The sequence below is a fragment of the Struthio camelus genome, chromosome 2 (genome assembly GCF_040807025.1).
Source record: "Struthio camelus isolate bStrCam1 chromosome 2, bStrCam1.hap1, whole genome shotgun sequence".
Classification (NCBI taxonomy): domain Eukaryota; kingdom Metazoa; phylum Chordata; class Aves; order Struthioniformes; family Struthionidae; genus Struthio; species Struthio camelus.
The window spans coordinates 127345853-127359914 of record NC_090943.1 but is presented as its reverse complement, the minus strand read 5'-3'; the positions used below and the strand labels follow the sequence as shown (position 1 = coordinate 127359914).

Genomic DNA, 14062 nt, shown 5'->3' with positions numbered 1-14062 from the left:
TTTTTGGAACAGATTTCCAGAAGAGCTTAGCACCAAATAGTTCCTTTTTAATGACTTAATGACAGTGGCCACATTTTTAGAAGTCATCAGCACCAATGAAAATTTCATTCAAATATGTAAAAGGGAAAAGAGTTCTTCTGAAACTTTGACCCTGGCTATGGGAATCGCTTTTCAAAGTCTGGCCTGAAATAATTTACATACTACATTCACAGAGATCTTGGGGGTGGGGGGGAGTAGCTCTCTAGGTTTTTATTTCTAATATTAACAAAATGGCATCCTATTCATTCATGAGAACGTGAATGGGTTGTCTTGGCCCTGATTCATATCAGTTATGGCTGATGGCATATCTGTCACTCATATATGCACAACCTTCTCATACATGCCCAACCTTCCCGAGATTACGTAGAGTGTGAGCCTTTACAATTGGTGGATTTGTCAAGAAAATAGGATTTTTTTTTTTGTATGATGGGAAGGGATCAGGGGTCAGAAGGGAGGCAGGAGCACATATGTCTGTGAGTAGGCCAAAGAAAGAGAAGGACAAGTGAAGATTTTGAGGTACACTCTATGGCCTTTGTTGATACTTTAAAATACAGAAGTAAGACACTACAGGGATGACAGAAAGGGAAAGGACTTGAGGAACGACTAGGGAAGATGCATCCAAAAAAAGAGAGAGGATAGATAGCATTGCACAAATGTGGATAGTTGTATAACTTTCTGAGCAATTTCTTGAAGTTCTGCATCTTTGGAGATGTTCTGATTGCTGTCTAAACTGAGATTCAGTAGAGGAAACCCCAGACTGACGAGTGCTAATGTGCTTTAAAACATAGATAATAGTTTTTGGACTCTTTTAATAAAACAAGAAGTTGCACTAGCTACAAATAACTGTTTTGTGCATATGTCATTAACATTCTGCCTGAAGTTATTTCTTGATCAATGAAGAGAGTATTCAACAGGTAGTATATTTCTCCCGCAGCCTGTCAAAAGGGGTATTTATTTCATGTAAAACACAGTACTGAGGATCCCCCTAGTCCTAAATCCCTAATTTCTTTCTCATTCTCCCTCGTTTTCTTCCACCCTCTTCCCTCCCGTCACCTTCTTTCTAAGCCTCTGTTTCTCCTTTCCCTTTTTCTACAATCTCTTCCCAATTTTCTCTTCAATCTGTTCCTGTCTGTCCCTCCTTTCAAACTTCACAGATGAGGTTTGCTAAGGTGGTTACTGTATTGCTTCTGCACCTGCTCTGCAAAGAATTTTGTTTAAGCTTGAAACAAATGTTTGCCATTGGCCTACAATTCATTTGCCACAAATGTTTGTAAGAGCTTGGCAAATTGAAATTCAGTTTTTGATTCACCAAAATGGTTGTGACTGACTCTTAGTCCTACTCTCCTAGCCTTAGAATTGAGTGCAGATAAATGCAGTTCAGCTTATTTTGTTCCTGACTTAAGTTTCTACAATGGCATTTGCACCCTGGGACATTTGTTCCCTGGAGGATAGCCTCACTTTACTGAACTACTCTCCGTTTGCGAGGTACTTATTCAGCTGTGTCAATTCTGCCTGCATCTGCAATATTTTCAAAGCGTCTGAAGCCTGAACTACTTTAGGAGACTTGAAGGAGGCAACCCCTGAGCTTGGCTATCCTATTGCACCAGTGACACATGACACTCTTTGTGTACCTGCCGAGTTCAATATTGTGAAAACTGACACTCTTATTCTTGAAATGGGCCTTTTGTCTGCTTTAAACCTCTAAGTTGTTAATGGATGTGTTTCTTCCCCAACAGAACTGAATAAACCTCCTTGTTTAACCTCTGTCTCCATTGTGACAGACTGTGCTGAGTCCAACACTGGGCTGTGCTCCGGCACTGGTGCATCAGAAAAGAAGCAATTCCTATACAACAGAAACTTAGATGTTTGACTTTGTCTGGGAAAAAAGCTGTCCTAGGAGCTACAAAAGACAGAAAAGAATGGCTTCAGATAGAATGCATCAGCTCTGCAGAATAGGTGTTTCAAATTCTTGCTACCAAGAAAAAGAGTGATGGTTTTGTGTGTCTGAACTTTTGCAAGCTGAATAAAATTATTATGAGGGACAATCATTTATTCCATTCCTATATCTCCCAAAATGGCCAGTAACACGTCTCATTCTAGATCTGAGCCATAAAATGATGGGGAAAAACACCTTACAGAAAAAAAAACACCTCTTCAGCTCCTTAGTTTTCAGAGGTTAGTTTATTCTGTGCAAAGTTAATTGTTAAGATCCTCAGTAATGTCAATTTGAATATTATAACTGTATGATGCATGGGACAGATTTTCCAGAACATTCTGGGCACATTTTTTTCAATTGTATATTTTACAAAATTCACTAACACGAAGTCAGAGGAACTTTCACACTGATGCTCAAGATTTGTGTCTTTCTTTAATGCTGCCTAGAGAATGATGGTGCTGGTTTTTAAAAGCTTTTCGGTCCACTATTACTGCATAGTCTTGCAGTGCTTAAGACTATATCAGCAGACTCTAAAAAGCACTTAAAATCTGTATTATAATGTATATGTGAAGCTGGTTGAAAACTGATTTCTTTTTTTCCATAAGGCGCTTTAACAGGATGAAATGATTTCAAGATGCGTAATAACAAACAGAAGCATAAACCCCATTCCTAGGCCACATATTAGTATCCAGACAAGTAGCTGTGGCTCCTGTAGTCCGACTTGTGATCTTTTCCAATCAAATCATTTCCTATCAAGTTTATTCCAAACTTTCAGCAATTATGGAAGTACTGTGTGATATTATTGCTTGCAACATATTAGTCTCAGACCAATAATGTGTATTCTTGTTCTGATGTAACTAATTACCAGTAGCTAAAACTAATTTATACTTTTGCTGATAAACATTGAAATTATGATAAAAACTATATGAGATGGTGCTTTCCATGAACTTTGTCGAACATCACTAAAGACGTCTCTGTCTCTGCAATATGTAAAATATTTTATTAAGATCCATAAAAGTAATGTTTTACTTTCCTTATCAAATAAGTTAATTGAGGATGAATGCAAAAATTTTACTGATTAAAAGGAATCATCAGAACTTCATGGCAAAGTTGGCCAGGATATTGAATCACAATTCCATAAAAATTTCTAACATTTTAAGAAACAATTTCTCTTAATTCAAGGTCATTCAGGGTTAATTTCAGAAAGCCACCGTGGAAGCACAGAGCCTTCTGCCTTTCTGGTGGTGAGATGTGGAGCCTTGAAACCCCGGAAGCCTGAGGAATAACGAACATGCAACCGAGCCAAACACTGCTCCCAGGATTAACAGGCTTTTAGTTCTGTGTAACAGTCTAGCAATTGCTAAAGCGACCTGACTCTGAAAAACATAGGAGTATAGCAAGTAGAGCCTTAAAACCACCTGCCTCCAGAAAGGCTTTTGAGGAGCTCGGTTCCTGGAGGTAAGAGATGCCACCAGCCAGCCAACCAGCTGCACAGAAGGAAAACAAGCCGCCAAACTTTCTGAAAGGCCCTCCCATGTCCTGTGAAATCAAACTACCTCTTGCAGAATGTTTTAAGTGAACCAGTGATGGAAAATGTTCTTTTACATGCTTTCTTGTTAACAGGTTTTCATTTTAACAGTTTTTTTTCTGATAAACCTGAATAAATTCGTCACAATACTGTCAAATTCAAACAAGGTTTTGAGTTCTAAAGCCACCACCATGATGTAAATACATATTGAAAATTCTCTAAAATTCTGTAGTACTTTCTAGCCACTTCACAAAACAATGTAACTGTCTGATATAATTACATTACAATCTACTGCCTGATCCCTCTTTCCAAATATATGACTACATACATCTTTAACCCATTCAAAGTGGCTCTATAAACTGCTCCTAACAATCTCACAGTAACTAATTAGGAAATAGTCTGAAGTAAACTGTTTGTTGCATTGCTTCCACAACAGTAGTCTAGTTCTTGTTAACAATTTCTAGTCACAATGGAAAACTGAAAACTAGACTGTGAAAATAGACTTCATTTCACACCTGTAGAATCTGCAAAATTTCTAGCGAAAAAGGTATTAAGCACAGACACACTCATCCATGCATTACCCTCAGGCCAATTGGAAAAAGGAATGTTTTAATCAGGCGTTGAAAAAGTGTTTGCAAATGTCTCACCTAAAAGGAAAAATCCCAGAAAGCTTTTGCTTCAGCTACCAGGTAAAATCACATCCTCAATACCAGATGGTTCCTAGAGTAAAGCAATAACATACAGACAACGTTGCACGCTAATGCTGTGCAGATCCTGATTGTGATAAGAAGATATAACCAACTCAAAACAAAAGTGTGTATGTTCTGTGTATGAGAATTAATAAAACAGTATGAAACTAAATAGTACCACAGAATTATTTGAATATTTTGTATAGGGCTTGTCATTCTTGATTGTTAAAAACGAGTAAAAGATAAAGGAAAATGGTAATTTGGAAATAAAGATAGAGCAGAAGAGGTCTTCTATACTTATTAGGCACTGAAATTATTTACTTTATTCTAGAAGGGAGCTACTGAAGCATAGAATTCACCTAATCTGAACTTCATATGTAGTGTCTGACCCAACGCTTATTATTTACACCAGGTTGAATGATTCAGCTGGCCTGATGTTGACATAGCTTTGTCATCCTGGGCAATACAGCCAGATGTCAGGGCAGACTTTGCATCCCATTTCAGGGCAACGTTCATTCTGTGAGACAGCTGGGAAGTGATTGTCGCACTGCCTTGTCTCTCAGACGATGCCAAAATGACAGCGAAATCATTCTGTTCAGCTCCGTCAGCGGCGCAGAGTGTCAGGGAGACGCGGGAACGTGGAGTGAGGGGAGCTGAGGGAGAGAGCACAGCATGGCTGGGGCCACAGACCCCGGTGGGGCCAGGGGTGGCAAGGGTCCAGGGTGCATCCAGGGTGGCCCATGGGAACAGCGGCAGTTGAGGCCACCTATAACACGGCCTGTAAGGCAGGCCATGTTTCAGCTGACTCGGAGCCCCTGGTTCATGGGCACGGGTGTCGGGGAGGCTCACCAGCACAGTAAGGGTTATTGGTTTGCCCCCAGGGGACAAAGAGTGACTGGTCACCAGCACAGCACACTGCAGCTGAGAGTCTCGTTCACTGTATTCATCAGTGACCTGGATGAAGGGACAGAGTGCACCCTCAGCACGTTTGCTGATGATACTAAACTGGGAGGAGTGGCTGGCACTCCGAAGGACTGTGCTGCCATTCAGAGGGACCTGGACAGGCTGGAGAGCTGGGCGGAGAGGAACCTCATGAAGTTCAACAAGGGCAAGTGCAGGGTCCTGCACCAGTAGGGAGGAATAACCTCAGGCACCAGTACAGGTTGGGGGTTGACCTGCTGGAAAGCAGCTCTGCAGAGAAGGACCTGGAATTAATCTTGCCAAAACTGTCTAATCTAGGCAATCCAATATGATTTCTGATTCAGTTCTGGAAAAAACATTTTGTATTTCAGGCCAGAAATAGCTTTGAAATATTGTTGAAATATGTTGAAATATTCTTTAGTCACGATCAGCTCACTGACTTTTTTCACTGTTGTCCAATCAGTGGAAAAATGATTTTGGTTTTCCCTAAAGGGCTGAATAGAAATAGTGAGGTTCTAGAATATTCTGGAGAACGGTACCAGCAATTATTTTTCCCAGCAGTACATTATAAGTACATTATAGTTGATTTTTTTTTCCTACCACTGGCAAAATGGCATCTATGTTTGGAATCTGTTCATCCCGCAGCAGGTACATAAGATTCTCCAGAAAATTAAATGATAGGTGAAATAGCTGGAGTGCAGCTAGCAGAAAATTATTCTTTCTGACTTCAGCATTTTAAAAAGCTCAAAAGCTCGAAACAATATCAGTACTAACTTAAAAATAGTCCAACTTAGACTTCCTCAAGCAAGTTATAGACTCATGTGATTTTTCATTTTAAGGCACTAATTTATATCTCAGATATGACTGATCAGATGTGAGTAGGCTTGATGGAAGTAGGAAGATTTTCCAAGTGGCAAAGGTTTATATACTCAATACTTTTTAAATCAGTTCTGTATAAAATTTTGGAGGCCTGAGACACTGTGACCTAGCATCTGCAAGATGGATCTGTGTTTTCTGTGTTGAGGATTGTTAACATCTCATTTAGAAAAGCAAGCTCAAGTAACTCATGATAAAATGTTTTTTGAGATGCTAATATCTTATGTTAATAATTAGTTATATGTAACTCCAACTATCTCACAGATACATGTGATCTGAAGACTTTAAAATTATCTATTCGTGCACTGAACACTTTTATTTTATCCTGTGTTTTCTGTTATAGATACAGACCTGATACTACATAGATATTAAAGTTAATAAATGTCTAAAATTTATAAATTATTATAAAGACGTAAGGACCCATTGTGACAAGCTAGCTTGATCTATTTATAACAGAAAAACATAAGAACTATGGGCATCTTTTGATACCATTGGTCATAAACAGCTATTGCTTTACCTTAAGGTTCCTGCGGGAAGAGCTTCCCACAGGCAAGTAGCTTTTTCCTAGGTCTGTTCTTCTCCTTTCAATAACACCGAGAACGAACGTTCTAAAAAGCAGCTGTGACTTCTTGCCAACTGAACATGGCATTCAGAAGTTATTAGCTATATCTTTTTCTTAAAGATACAATCATAAACGTATAAATAATAGTAAATGAAAATCCTGAAACAGCGTTGACCCACTGCTTTCATTTATCATAGCAGAAGCTCCTTATGCATCTTTATTATTTGCATGGTGCAATTAATGCAATTTGATTGCAATTAATTGCATCTGATTAAATATAACTGTTTTTTCCACTACAGCCATCTACTCCAGATTAGTGACTGGCTTCTTCCCAAACATCTTATGTGAATTCACTGCTACAGAAGATACTCCATGCAAGGAACTGCCTATGGGGCTGATAAGAGAGCTGCTGATGAGCTACCTTTTCTTCCCAAGTGCAATTTTCCCTTGAATGCTTGTTGATTATGAAGAATATCCTCCCCCTTATATCATTCAGACAAAGGTCCTGTGCAAATACCTCTTTAGAACTAGGTTCCAAGTACTATGTATTTAGCAAAAAGTTACGTTTTTCCACGTCCACATATTTGTTTGACACGCACACCACATTTTGCTGCTCCATCCAGCTGCTTTCTTCTTCATGAAGGTGGTTTATTCAAGCGCTCCCTTTGTTAATAAGTTTATCCAGTAAAACCTTTGAAAAAGCATCTAGCAGTGTTTTGAGGCACAAATCAGTATTAGGTATTCATGATGAATACCCTAAAATAATTATAGCCAAAAAACTATTGGATCTTAAATTACATTTTGGGATTGGGAAAGTGAGGGGACTGATTAAAGAAGGATAAGTTCTTTAATGTTTCTTCAGAGAAAGTTATTAGAGTTTTAGTTATTGAATACTTTCACAGATGGGCTTAGTAATATTGAATTCTGGGTATTGGCATTTGTGTGTTTGGTCACACCTATGTGAGAACATTCCTCTGAATGTGTAATTTGGTATTACATCTAACTGAGCGGGAATAGACTTTTTGTGAATCCCATGTCTTCTCATAACACTCTGTGAAAATATCTTGTGAAAAATTTTTGCTATGAGGACAATTTGTTTTATACAGAAAGGAATGAATCAAGTCTTGTACTCAGTTCATGGAAAAAATGAGTTACTAATGATCTTTCCCACCTTTCAAGAGATTTTTCGTTTTCAAAAAGTGCCAGTCCTGATTTGGGACACGAAATCAAAATCTTGAAAATGTTAGTAAGCCATAAATCTGCAAAGTAATAGGAAGATTCAATAGCTCATGTAGATAATTTTGAAGAAAAATATTTCCATTTGGATTTCTCTAATTCATTTACTTTTTAATTATATTGAATTACCTAATGAAATTTTATTCTCATGCGGGAACACTTTGTTGTTTATGTTTTGTTAAAATGGAAGATGTTACCATTTAGAAATGCTTTTATTTGATGTGTTTGAAATTGTGTTGAGTCAAACATTTACCTACCAGCGGTCTCCATTTTCTCAGCATTTTTCTACAAATAGTACATACACATCTTGCTGATAACCTTCTGACCAGACTGAATGGATACATACATTCAGCCATCTGTAAACTGCAGAGTATTGTCTGATAGAGTTCATGGGTTCAAATCAATCCCTATGCTTCAAGGTCTTTTCTGGATCATGTGACTCCTTCCCCTTGCTCTCCCCCTCGCTCCCTCCCCCAGCACTGCCAAGACTGATCCGTTCCCACAGCTAACTCTCTCGTTTAAGCCCTTACCTGTCATCCCATTGTCCCCCATCTCTGGGCCTTCCAAACTGCCTCCACCCATTTGGAGCATCATTTTGTTTGCCAAAGGTAAAGATCTTGCTTTGAACCTTCCACTTGATCCCCATCACCAGTGGTGTCTAAGTGTCACCTCTTATCAGTGCCTTGAAAATCTGTATGATGCTCTCCCTCTCCCTCTGTTATTTTTCTGATCTTGCACCACCATTACTGCCTCCTCTGTGACATTGCTTCGCATCTTTTCCTGGAGATTGAGGAGATCTGTGTCCAGCACTGCCACAGATAGTTTTTTTGTCAGACCTCACCAATAAAAACACAAATAATACTGTTTCATTTATGCACATGGATGAGAGAGCATTTTGAAGGTGAGTTGTTGGCATACAGAATTTGAATCCATGTAACAACCTGAACAGAGCTATCCGTGTGGCACCTTGTCCAGTATTTCTGCATCCTCTTCTGTGTTTGCCATTTACAGTGCCGCAACCCATTTGACCTTCCCAGTAAACCACTTCTCTGCATACATGTAAAGCTATCTTTTAGATTAAGCTACCAAGGAAGTTCATGGCACTGAGATCCCCACTGGAAATCTGCTTTCCCTATAGGGGAGTGAAAAAGTAATTTTGAATAGCTGTGCAAAAGGGCCTTTGTGAGCTACTGATTTATGACAACCTGCAGTCCCGTAGGCAGTATCCTTAGAGCAGGAGAGGGAAGGGCAACGCTCACATCTGAATATAGATGGTTAGTATGGACCAACACTCACAAGACTTCTGACTAAAACCAAGGTGAATACCCCATCTAGAGCATGTCCTTTTGCAAATGAACTGGTGACTTCAGATATGAAAGCATTTTATGTCAAATTGGTGGAGCTGCAAGAATATGACCTTCTAACAAGCTGCAAACAGGCTACAGCTTACAAATATGGAGTTGTGTTATCCTGTTAATATATTATGTTAGAGTAACATAGGAGAGTTTGTGATGAATTGTAGTACATCCATGGCCTTTGAACTCTGTCTTTTATAGTTTGTGGGAAATCTTGGGATTTCGACTGAAATAACAACAGGAAAACACATTTCATTCATGTAACACAAATTCACAAATGAAATGTAAATTCACTTCTGTATTAGTATAAAACTATTATACAACAATACATGGGGTTTTCCTTAAGTTAGGGTTCAAATGAGGGAGCCTTTTTCTCCACAAAGATGCCATTAAAACAAAAGTTTATTTTCTTTAATGTAAAAGATATAGTCCTAAAATTTAAAAGAAAAAAAATATTAATGGACAAATTTCGAATATTCAGACAACTAAAGAGGAACAGAGAGAAAGCAAGTCAGAAAGAGGAGGAGAGAAAGAGAGAGGGGGAGAGAAGGAAAATGTAAGAAGTGACTTTTTTTGTATAAAAAAGCATCCAGAAAAGAAAAAAGAATCAAAATATTTGATAATTAGTATGAAACATATTTAGCTACTGGCATTTTCTTTGTAATGTTTTATGTATGAAAATAGTTCTATAAATAAATTGCTACAGGCTTTTGTTCAAATTGATATTATGTAGATTGCTATGGTACTGAACGTCCATCAGCAGTGAAGAAATAATAATAAACAGAGACATCTTGGCATGAACTGCATGTATAGCCTTATCTTACAGCCAGCACTTGCCGAAGCTACCATGCAACAAGCCAAATACCGCACACTGGTATCATGACGAGTAATAAAAACATGTAAGAATGGGTTTAATATTTTCTATGAGACATTCTGTGTTTTTGTAGGCTGGTTCATTTAGACTCTGCTGTGAAATACCTTAAAAGGTAACACGGTATTCTGACTACAGCAGTAATTTATTACACCAGTTAATCTTGTAAAATTGCCCTCTGGATGTAATAATTTGTTATTCTTTTATTAGGCCTTCTTCTGCATACCATGTTTATCATAAAGATGTCACCATTGTAATGCCTAGCAACCAGTACAATGTTCCAGAGGTGTTTGCATACATTTTCCTGAGGGAGAGATCTGCCTCGTCCCTGCTTGGGAGAGCTGTCAGTGTATTCTGATGTATGAGGGATAAAAGGAGTCCCTGCTGCAGTCTCCAATAAGCTGAAGTCACGGCCTGAAAGCACTGACTTGGGCATCACTACGCTGTGTTAGAAAATGTGTCAATTATCAGATGGACTGCCTAAGGGTATTGCCTGGGTCTAGGTCATAAAACCATCAGGACTAAGGGGGGGAGGGCAGGGGAGGAACTGATGAGGAAGTAAGTTGAATTAATTGATAACTAGGAGGCCTGCATGTGAAATGTATTCAGCAGAACCAGGACCCAGGTATTTTATCTCTTAAACTTTCTTCCATGATAATCAATGAATATGGCAAGTCTAAAATACCTCCAATTTTTGGCCCAGTACCACTGACTGCTACCCACGCTTGTAATATTTTACTGACTTTTTCATTATTTCCAAAAATTAAGTCAAGCAAGAGAAGAAGCTGTAAAAATAAAAGTAAAATCATGCTAATATTTTATAGCTATTTTTCTATTATTGCAGTTCCTAATATACTCTGCAACTGTTTGCATGTGAATACAGTGGGGACCACTTAAATGTCTAGCCTGAGGCCTGATTCATGAAAGCTTTATGCACCATTTATGTAGGTATCTGTGGCGTTTACCCAGAAAAAGTAAGGAATACATATTTTTATAGTGAAGTTGATTCCTCTGCACACCCCACCTCCTGTAGTCTGGTGGTAGCTCTCAGTTACAGAAATCAGAAGATCAAAGGTCCTCTAAAAATCAGAGCAGTTCACAATTTTAGGTATAATAATTAGTAGTCATTATCCAGTTATTCTCTGTAAGTGGCACACTCTCCAAATGAATGCTATGGCCTCATTTCTGCCATTCAGAGCCACGTATGCAACGCTGGTTGACTCATCATGAGCTACGTGCCTTTATATGACAACAAGATTAGGCTGCTTGCCTGGTGGCAGGGGTCACTCAAGGTGAGGTTATCCTCCGTACAGGCACTTGCCAATAAAGCAAGGATTTTGGAAGTGGTTGGAACTGGACAGCATATTTACCTCTTGTTTAAATGGCATTTCCAAAGCAAAAAGTAACTCCCCATATGAAAGAAACTCAGTGGAGTTCCAGCAGTTCTAGGGGTTTTCCTTCAAATACACAAATGCCTCTTTACCACAATTGTTTCTGCAAACAACCTTTTCAACACCTTTGTGTGAAGAGGAAGTGTGGAGGAAAGAGGCTGTGTAATGAAGTGACTTGTCAAGGTCTCTCGAAAACTCTGCAGTACATATGGGACACAGAGCCTCTCTGTTCTTTGTTTTAATTACATATCTTTCCTTCCTCTCAGGTTTCTTGAGATAAAGTATTTTCCAAATAACTATCTGCCATCTTCAAAAAATTTCATTTCTCATTAATCCAGCTGTTCTCATAGGAAAGTGAGCTACTCACCTGTACATCTCCAACGTTTACAAGTACCTTTCAGTTGCTGCAGAAATGCTGCAATATATATGTCATGCTTTAGCTCTGAGAGTAAAGTCAGTTCTTCAAGAAAAAGAAAAAGCCACTTCTTAACACACTGATAACATAAATTCACCTCTCTGTACAAGGGGAGATGTGAAGAGAGACAAATATATGTATTTTCCTCACTTCTTTCTTTGACTCTGTTCACTTTTTAGAGAAGACCTCTCCTCATGCTGCAGTGCATGATGATTTTGTACAAGGTAGGTTGCTGGAACAGCTGCATGCATGAATGGTAAAGCATTTTTCATAGATGAAAAGAAAAGTACAGTATAACATCATCCTGTTGAAAATAGTCTAGGAACTACAGCCAAGAACTTCTGACTTTTGCTTGGCTGGTTCCTCTGCACTCAAAACAAGGAAAGAGCAAAGAGCCCTGCTGAGCCTTTCAAGGCAGCTAAACACAATTGCTGCCTGTGTACTCCTTGGTGCCTAGGGAACATTCACTCTGCAAATCCCTGGGATAGTTATGTCTGAATCCACAAGAAGCTTGCAAAATCACAAACAGAACTAGTCAGAAATTGGAATACCTGTTGCATGGGAACGTCTAAATTTTCAAGAGAAAAAAATATTTACAAAGCATAGTATGATATTGATGTTTTAAAACTTCCCTGGGAGGAAGATTTCTGGAATATCTTTCCAAGAAGATTCCACTGTTAGCTTTTCCAAAAAAAATTTCTGAATGCCTTGGCCCTTGCTCCAGTAATCTGAGCAGCTTTCTATGCATCAGACTTGTAAGAAACACAATACCTAGGAGCTACAGCTTGAGTACCCAGACTGACACCTTAATACGTGGAAGAGCTGGAAATGAATTTCTGAGTACAAACTGAAATTAGCTGAAACTTTGAAATCATTGCAGGAAGAGTTTTCATTTTGTAGAAAACTTACTTTCCAACTGATAGTCATTGTGATAACAAATCAAGACAAACTCTTCAAAAGCACATCTGGATTCTGAATTCAGCCAGAGCACAGTGCAGAAAGAGCAATGTGGCCCATACTGCTGAAGAGACAAGTAGATGCACTCTGAAGCATCTAGAGCTTTTTTTCTTCAGTAAGCTTCATTCCTAAGTCCTATGATTTGCAGTAGTCAAGCCTGGATGTGGCAGAAGCATGCATCACTGTGCCAGACAGCAGTCTGATAGAGTCTGGGGTAATCTTCAAGGCAGACACAGATGAAAGGGAATGTTTTTTGCACTCATGTCTACTTAGGTGTGACTCTGAGTATAGGAGGATCCCGGCCAATAAATCTAACAATTTTTGCCTTTGAATATCTTGTTTAGGGAAATCCTGAGCTGCCATTATAGGTCAGCTTTACAGGGCTGTGATTTTGGATCTAAGTCTATAGCAAAAGCTCTACATTGAGAAAGTACCATGAAAGCCTGTTTCCCTATTTTCTAGGTGAAAATAATCCACCAAGACTCTGAAGTGTAGCTAGAAAGCAACAGAAATGAAATAAACTTCTCCTGAGTGATGAGGTGAAGAGATTGGGACACATTTAATAACGACTGCAATGTGAGTAAATTGGGATTGAGTTTACATATGCAAGCTTCTTTAGTCATAGATATCCGGTATATATCTAGTAATATTTTCAATACAATATATTCAGTACACAAACATCTCATAACTGCAGAAGTAAAAAGATAATTTGGTGAAGTTTCTGGTTCTTCTTGATTCCAGTAGTGTTTTGTGAACAGTTTTTCCTTTTTTCCTGTATTCTGACAGTTTCGTTTCAGCTCCCTATAGAATTCAAGTGTGTGAAGATGTAGATAAATAGTGAAGAGAAAATTAAGGATATTTTTCAAACTTCATAAGAAATTTGTTTAGAATTAGTTGCAATGTTGAGCAGGGAAAGAGGGAAGTTCTCACCTCACCTGCTTCATCCTCTGGGCGTAATAGTATGGATGTAATAGTCTTAGGTCTATATCCCACAGCCTGTGAAGGTCATAGCAAGAGTCTCACTGATTTCAATTGTGCGGGAAAATTCCCAAACTGTCCCAAGACTTCTGACATTTTCCAGTAAACACAAGAAGGCCAAATGTTATGTACAGTAACTGACATTCTTTCTGCTCTCTATCACCTGAAATAATCAAGTGTTATGCTACAGAGGCAGAAATATGATGAGTTCAGCTTCCAATATATGTGTCAGTCTGACAGAATTCTGACAAGAAGTGTGGGGCAATTATGTCTTAAATATACAATAAAGGGCAAATCCTTCTTCCTTA

General features: G+C 38.6%; 1 long non-coding RNA gene across 2 annotated transcripts in view; it reads left to right on the top strand.

Moving 5' to 3' along the window:
- LOC104153556 (uncharacterized) overlaps window positions 1-14062 on the top strand; it is a 50173-nt gene that overhangs the window by 15906 nt on the left and 20205 nt on the right. For both annotated transcript variants that reach the window (XR_011139183.1, XR_011139182.1), the window contains exon 2: window positions 13239-13352. This is a non-coding gene — a long non-coding RNA (uncharacterized lncRNA). The remainder of the gene's footprint in view (window positions 1-13238; window positions 13353-14062) is intronic.